General features: G+C 41.3%; 1 protein-coding gene across 5 annotated transcripts in view; it reads right to left on the reverse strand.

Annotated features, from left to right (window-relative positions):
* The window catches only part of HERC4 (HECT and RLD domain containing E3 ubiquitin protein ligase 4), a 91,939-nt gene extending 87,373 nt beyond the window's left edge, over positions 1-4,566 (reverse strand). The window contains exon 1 of one of the 5 annotated variants that reach the window (XR_009763939.1): positions 4,122-4,566. The gene's annotated coding sequence lies outside the window, so the exon portion shown is untranslated. Of the gene's footprint in view, positions 1-3,635; positions 3,800-3,835; positions 4,047-4,121 lie in introns of those variants that run through there. The other 4 variants (XM_061635159.1, XM_061635158.1, XM_061635161.1 and 1 more) reach the window with 4 other exon arrangements.
* Between the last annotated feature and the right edge of the window lie 3,785 nt (positions 4,567-8,351).

Genomic DNA, 8,351 nt, shown 5'->3' on the forward strand with positions numbered 1-8,351 from the left:
GGAGAATCAGTGAAAGCCCTGGACCAGTGCCTGGACTTGGTGGTGGTCTGGATGAGGGCCAACAAACTGAGTCTGAATCCTAGCAAGACAGAGGCACTGTGGGTTGGTGGTTCCTGAGTTCAGGTAACTGGGTCAACTGCCTGCTTTGGATGGGGTCGTACTCCCTCTGAAAGAGCAGGGTCATAGTCTGTGGATGTTCCTGGATGCATCTTTGTCACTAGAGGCCCAGGTGACCTTAGTGGCTAGGAGTGCCTTTTACTAGCTTCTGGACTGGGATAGCCTGACCACTGTTGTCCATGCACTGATAACCTCCAGAGTAGACTACTGTAATGTGCTCTATGGGGGCTGCCCTTGAAGTTGGTCCAGAAGCTGCAGCTAATGCAAAATGCAGTGGCATGAATAATCACTGGGGCAGTGTTTCGCAACATGTTACACCACAGTTCAAAAAATCGCGCTGGCTGTCCATTAGCTACTGGGCCAAGTTCAAGATTCTGGTTTTGGTGAACAAAGCCCAATGCAGCTTGGAACCAAGATACCTGAAATATCATCTTACCCTTTCTATACCAGTTGATCACTGCACTCTGCAGGTGAGGGCCTCCTGCAGATACCATCTTATCAGGAGGTTCATTCCACACTACATAGGAAGCAGACCTTCAGTGCTGTGGGTCTGACACTTTGGAACTCCCTCCCCTTAAATATTAGACAGGCACCATCTCTGTTATCTTTTTGGCGCTTACTGAAGACCTTCCTCTTTCAACAACCTTTTAAATAGAGACCTTATCCCAGTCTGCGCCTGTGATGGAATTGCTTTTTAAGATGTTTTTAAACTTGTTATTAAAAGATGTTTTTAAGATGTTTTGTTTTAATGTTTTTAAAGATGGTTTGCTCTGATATGTTTTAAAGTCTTCTGTTTTTAAGATGTTTTAAAGTATTTTTAGTACTAAATGAATTGTACAGGTTTCACTGTATGCTGAAGACACACCCCTTTATATTGGCTTTTGACAGTTCAGGTATTCTGTTTGTAGGGCTGAATTTATACTGTTCAGTTTCATTTGGAACAGTGTTAAATGTCGTATAATTATGATGGTTTTATTTGTTTTTATAACAGTAAATGCTATTGCTGTAACCTGCCATTTTTGGTAAATAAGGATGTGGCATAAAACAATAATGATGAAACTTAACTATATCAGGATTTTTAACCACAGACAGATATGAGAACAATGGTCTTTATCAGCTTTATATCAACAATATGATAATATTGACCCAGTTTCCTCTCTCACTTGTCCATGTTGTCTTTGTACTGCTGTCCTGCCATTTAAAACATTTATCTGGCTTTGTTAAAACTTTTAATATTTAGTTCCTAAGTTAAACGCGGGGGGGGGAGTCTGACAACAGCTCTATTTCTATTCAGGTGAATAATGGCATTCTTTTAGTCACACACCCAAGAACTCTGAAAAGATCTACTGTACAAACCTAGAGCTTTCCAGAAGCACATACAGCATGAATCATTGTTGCTACATCACTTATACGTAGCACAGTAATGTGCTTTACTCAGGACGAACACTAACAACTTCTGAATCTCTAAAAACTAAGACCCAAAGATGCGTCTATTCCACGATTTTCAAACAGGTATTAAACGTTATTTACTATTTACTGCACACACCCACACACTTTCTTTAATACAAAAAAAAATTATAATTATCATTATGAGTAAAACTGATCTCAAGAGTAACCATACACATAAGAGCAAATCAATGTCTGTCAACTCTGGACAAAAGTAGTAGAGAGTCCACAATAGCTTTTTTAAAAGGGGACCATGACTTGTAATTTACAAGTATTCTTCCAGAACGTACCTCCTTTATGCCCATCTCCATTAAGCCCACAACTTCAGTTAAACATTTCCAAACCACTATAGCTTCACATGTTCTGCAAGCTTAACTATAAACCCTTTCTTACCAGATTCTCATTACTACGCAAATGTGTCACTCTACCTTTTTCTTATATGTGTAAATAAACAGCCACATCACATAATCATTGTGTTTACACACAAAAAGAATTCATTTTGGAATACATGCACACAGCTGCCATGTGCATAGATCTGAGAACTAACGTGTATATGAACTCTGTGTAGTCAGTGCACCACCATACACTTGTTTAAAAATTCACATTATTTCTAACATGAAAATAATTTGGTATGGTTAAAGGCATACATAAGCACACAATTTATGTTGTATGCCAGGGATGGGGATCCTTTTGCTGTCCAGATATTCCTGGACTACACCTCCCATCATCCTCGCCCATTGGCCATGCTGGGGAAATATAGTCCAACAACATCTAGAGGACCACAGCCCCCCCCTTGCTGTAAGACCTATAAGCAAGAACCATGCCACTTCTACATTAGTTACAGCAATCACACCTTTTTGGAATTAAACTGATGTTAACTACAAGGACAGCTAGTATTCCCCCTAGAACACTGGATCTCCCTTATGAGAACACTACAGAGCTCAATACAAACATACACACTTTTGAAGGATTAGTTTGGAGTAACTGGCAGCTGCAGTTATGAAACCAATCTGACTCCTACAAGGTAAACTGCAAAACATGCACCCGAAGTTAATATACCTTAAACACCTCTCACGGGGCAGAAGAGGAGTGAAAGGAGAAATGCTTTGATCCACTATCTCTGGGTTTTGGATTAATGCGAACTGTTATGCTAAGAGAGGCATTGGATTAGGAAGCATTGAGGCTATATTCTTATGCTCACTTACTTGGAAGTAATCCACAGTGAATATGATGAGACCTACTGAATAACCAGTTCAACTATATGGTTTATATAAGATAGCCTTGGCTGAAAGCCATGTACCGGGAGAGGCAGTATTAAAGAGTGAGCACCTTTTGAAACAGAGCAGGAAAGGCCCACCTCCACACACACATTTTTTATGAGGCTGGTGGAGTGCACAATTAATAAACATCCAAATGGAGGAGCAGCATGGAGTCATTCACACAGTTGTTTGGAAGTAACCCTCCTTAAGCCCAACTGGGTCTACTTTTGAGTAAGAAGTTGGCATGCATGACTTCTAGAAGGTCAGTCCATTAGGCCTTGACTGAATAGGGCCCCAAACAGAAGTGGAGCTGCCCACATCAGCTCCTTCCCACAATTTTCAGTTTTAATTTTTAAAAGAAAGCAAGTCTACAGCAGTTTTGCCACTGGATTAAGCAGCATTCCCAGCACACATCTAGTGTTATTCATGATGGGTACAATCAATTTGCAATTTTATATTATTTTGATTTATTGTATATTTCCTTTGCGTTAACACGCAGGTTCATGCCTTGGGGCCAAAAGTGGTGCATATATAAACCACAGAATAACTTTTACTTGTGGACGTGTAAGAAAAAACATATTGGCAGCACTCTACCCTATCGCTAACTAAGAAGTAAACCTGTTCCAGCCCTCACCTGTCCTGGCCAAAGAGCGCAACGACTGTGAGATAACTCAACAAGCACTAGACACTTATTAATAAGCTTAAGAATTTAAAAATATTAAACTAAATCAAGCATCCACTTTAAATATATCCAGCTACCAATATTTAGGCTCTGGCTAATCTACATGAATATTTTATCTCTCATACACATACCACCGTCCTGCCATTTCCTCATCACAACATTTGTTGTCTGCAGGCCTGTGACTGGGACTTTCTATTTAAGCGGCTTCTCTTCCCCAAAGGATTCAACAACCCTTGACGAAGGGCGCCCCACTTTCTCTCCAACACCCGTCCTCCTCAAAAAAAGAATAGGGGCTCCTAGGAGCTGTCAACAGCCTCGGCTTGAACCCTACCATGCCCACCAGACCTAAAGGATTCTTGCAACGCTTCCCCTCCGCCCGCTACATGGAATTTAGCGAGCAGCGAGCTCTTCTTGCCCTGTGCTGCGACTCTGAGCACAAGGAGGATGGAGGGAAGCCCTAGCCTAGGCGAACCCGACCACCTCGAACCCCAGCTCCGTCCTTCTGTCACAGCCGGACTCCACTAGCCCGCTGCTTTCTCCTGTCAGGCCCCGACTCCACCCTAAGTCCACATTCCCCCGCCGGCCCGCTTTCCTTCCTCTATCTTTCCATCACTCACCACACACACAGCGTGCCCCCTCGGGGAACAACAAGTAAAGGACTCACTGCAGTTCCTGTGCGACAGTGTCCGCCCCTGGCTCCCCTCCCCGCCCGAAAGAGAAAGCTCCCAGGCTGACTCCGCCACTCCCAACTGGGCCCTAGAGTGCGACAGCCCAAAGTAGGCGAGCGAGCGAGCGGGCGGGCACAGAAGACAGGCCCAGCAGCGCCGCCTCGGCTCTCGCAATGCGCAAGCGCCGAACCCGCTTGCGTAGGGGAGCAGAAGCGGGTGGCAAGCGCTGTCTGAGTCATGCCATCTCCACCCCACTGACAAGAAAGGTCGACGGGCTTTCTCCCCTATCGTTTTACTGGGGGAGAAGAGTATTTATTTATTCTTCGCTGCCTTGCTTAGCCAGCTCGCTGAAGATCTCTCCAGAACCCGAGAAAAACGGCTATAATTCCTTCCCGGCTCTTCCCCCTCCCACATTAAGAATGGCTACTTATACGTCAAACCTACCTCAGTAGGTTACGAATCCCACGTAAATCTCAGACTTCCTTTTGAGTAAACGCGGTTAGGATCAGTCTGCACTATTTGTGAGGTCCTCAGAACATCGCAGGGACCGTTTTTTTCTGCCTATGCTGTGTTAATCTATAAAGTACCTAGTCTGCTCACTGATGGTGCTGGACTGTTTTCGGATTGCAGACATCTTAAAACAATTTAATGCATTGATTCCACACAGATTTGCTTATGACTAAAAATAATAGTTCTGAAGAAAACGCCCATTTATTTCTTTTGTCTTACTCTGTTCGTGTGATAACACGCACATATCAAAACAGACGCCAACGTAGGAGAGGATTTTCCTCGAAGAGGGAAGGTTCGCTGCCTGTCATCTGTGATTTTTATAAATACTTGTACGAAAAATAGGGTTTATTAAAATTCACTGATTGTTTAATTGGAGACACATTTTAATCAACCAGCCAGTCCAAAGGGTTTGAACTGATTGATCTAACTGATCGATTGGCTAAATGATTAAACTATCAGTAAACAATAATGTGTCAAGACTGCAGCGTACGACTTGTCATAGACCTGTTTCTGTTGGCATAGTAGTAGTAAGCTTTTAGGTGACACACAACTCTTTAGTAAGCAATTTTTCTCTTCAGCTTTCGGCTGTGCCTGATAAGGAGATCTGGCTAATTTAAAATCCAGCTCCAAAGAAAAGTTGGTCCAGCAAAAGAAACCATTGTTATCTGTTTTCCTCTTGTAACTACCATTGAACACAGTGCCATTAACCTCCATATAATAGGCAACCTTCTTTTAGTAGTGTATGAAGAATGTGTGAAGGAACAACAGAAGCTTTGGAGAGAGCAGAGAACGCATGTTGGGGTGCAAGCTCTCTCTCAGAATATTATGTGAGCTAACAGATCTGTTGTCTGGTAAGAGGATGTGTTGCTTTCCTCACTTATGCTCTACCTATATCTTTGCAAATTGTAATATCTTAACGCATAGTACAAAATTGCCCTCAGTTTCCAGTGCTCTCTCCTCCAAAGGAAACCAAAACCACATAGCGCTGTCCTCTGCTCACTATTTAGGAAAGTGGGATTTAGATTCGGGCTATAAATCCAATGATGCCTATTCAAATACTCATATGTATGCAATGCATATTAGATATGTCCCTGTGTCTTAATGTACTGAATTCATGTAAAAACCAGAATGCAGACATGTAGATTACACATGTATAAATTTTCAGAACTCTGAAAGTCAGAGATAAACATTTAAAGAGATAAGTACACCAAAAATTAGTAAAGTGCAAGAACAGCATAATAGCATGCTGGAGTTATTAGATATATTTAGGATTTTGAGGATCAATGTCTTTTTAAATGGGAAGAAATTTGTAGAAATCTTTTCAATTACAACAGGAAAGAACTGGCTGTCTGTACTCCAATAAATTCAGAGGCTAACTACATATTAGAATCCTGACATCATTTTTTTTAAAAGAAAAGCATTTTTAGGAGGTAGCAACCGAGAGGGAATTGTTGTTGTTGCTATTCAGTATATATCCCAGCATTCCTCCTGAAGGAGCCCAAGGCAGCAAACACATCAATATGTATATTTAAATGAAATTAATTAATTAATTTTTCATTTATTTATTTAATTTGTATCCCGCCCTTCCTCCCAGCGGGAGCTCAGAGCGGCAAACAAAGCACTAAAACACTTTAAAACATCATAAAAACAGATCTTAAAATACATTAAAACAAAACAGCATTAAAAACATTTTTAAAAAAACAACTTTAAAAAAGGGTTAAAAACATTATTAAAAAAACATATTAAACAATTCTGACAGATGCAGACTGGGATAGGTCTCAACTTAAAATGCATGTTGAAAGAGGAAATTCTAAAAACCAGTGAACTGAGAGTTGCCAAGAAAAGTATATTTCAGCCATCAAATGCCTGGGTAAACAGGGACTTTTTAAAAATCCTCCTGAAAGTGAATAATGAAGGAGACAAATACACCTCACGGGGCGGGGGACGGGGGATTCCACAAATGGGGAACTGCCACTGAAAAGGCTGTATGTCAACACCAACCAGGCAGCTCCCAGTGGCAACACCACCACCAAGGTCTCACCTGCTGATTGTAGGGTTAATGTTCACCCTGCCTGACATTTCCTCACTTCAGATTCCTCCCAGTGGCTTTCACCACTAAACATTTTCAAATTCCTAGGATGACATTCGATGATGTCTGCTCACTTGTCAATGGAAATCCATTTGTGCAGCAGGATGTCTGGTCTCTTCTCCCTCCCTCCAGCCCCCATGCACACCCAAAATCTGCTTCAGAGGGTTCCCCAACCCTTTGGAGTATATTATTGAGGGGAGTGGAAGCTGTATGGCAGAGGAGAAGAAGAAGCCCCTTCACACCCGCTTGCACTAAACTGGATCTCATCTCTATGGAATATTTCTATTAGCCAACTCAAATTAAATTAATAAAATAAGATGAATAATGTGTATTCCTCTGTTTTCATGAAAATGGAATAGTCCCAATGCAGGGTTCCTTCCTGCACATATGTGACTATAGCAAAGATCTCTGTAGCTGAAAAGATGCTGGTTCAGCAAGGTTTGATGGTGCATATCTCCTGTGGGTGGAGAGAGGCAAGGGTGTGTCTGTAAAAGTATAATCTGTTCCTTTGCCATTTAATGAGGTGATCTGCTTGTCAGAACTGGCAAAATCAGCTGTCACCTGAGGAGTGTAGGAAATGGTTACTGGTATTCACAGCTTGGATTATAACTGTTTAGAACAACAAAATAGTCGATATGTTATCGCTAAAGGATGCTCAAATATTCATTTAGGAAATCTAATCTATTCACTAACTTCTAGGAAGGAAAAAAATTGTGAGGAGAATCCTGAAGAGTGGAAGCTAATCAAACATCTGGGGTGGGGGGATGTATAGTCCAAGGTTTAAGCACTGTCAGAGACAGTCCTCTTTTTAAAAGAATCCTCTATTGGAAGAGCTGTCAGGCCCTAGTCTGTCTGAAAGATAAAAACCCGTAAGAAGGGAAAGCAGAGGCCTTGAAGTGGCCCATCAACAGTTAGTATATGGACAGCAGACTGAGCAGACACACAGATCTCCTGGTCACAGCCTTCCCTGGTATGTTGTGATTTTATTGTATTTCTATTTAAATTATAGTAATTATTTATAAATTTACATCTATACATATAAATGACCATATGCAATTGGTATGCAAATCTGCGTAATGTTTTGTTCTTTTTTAGCGATGCGTTTCCTTTTTGTTGTTGTCCCAATGAACAAGTGGCCACCCCCACAGTAAACTCTTTTCCTAGCGCATGTTGACGTAGTTCTTCTATTTTTTCTCTATCAAATTAAACTTGTAATTCTAAAGCTAGGATGCCACTTCTTGATCTTGATGTACACCGCCCAGAGAGCTTCGGCTATGGGGCAGTATAAAAATTTAATTAAATAAATAAAAATAAATAAATCCTTCCTATTCCCTCCTACCTATTCCCTCCCTTTTAAGTGAACGTGGAGGGATTGGTTTTTAAATTCTGCTCATATGAAATACAGTCAGCGGCTGTACATCTGAATCAAAAGGGCTCAATAAATTTATCTGTGTTGTTATTATATTAATCCTTCCAAGTAGCAGTGATTTTGCTTGCAGGCAGAGGGAACTAGACTTAATCTTTTGCTACAAAACCAACAGCATAATTATCATCACGCCCCATGGAGCAAGTGACAGTCA

The sequence above is a fragment of the Rhineura floridana genome, chromosome 7, assembly GCF_030035675.1.
Source record: "Rhineura floridana isolate rRhiFlo1 chromosome 7, rRhiFlo1.hap2, whole genome shotgun sequence".
Classification (NCBI taxonomy): domain Eukaryota; kingdom Metazoa; phylum Chordata; class Lepidosauria; order Squamata; family Rhineuridae; genus Rhineura; species Rhineura floridana.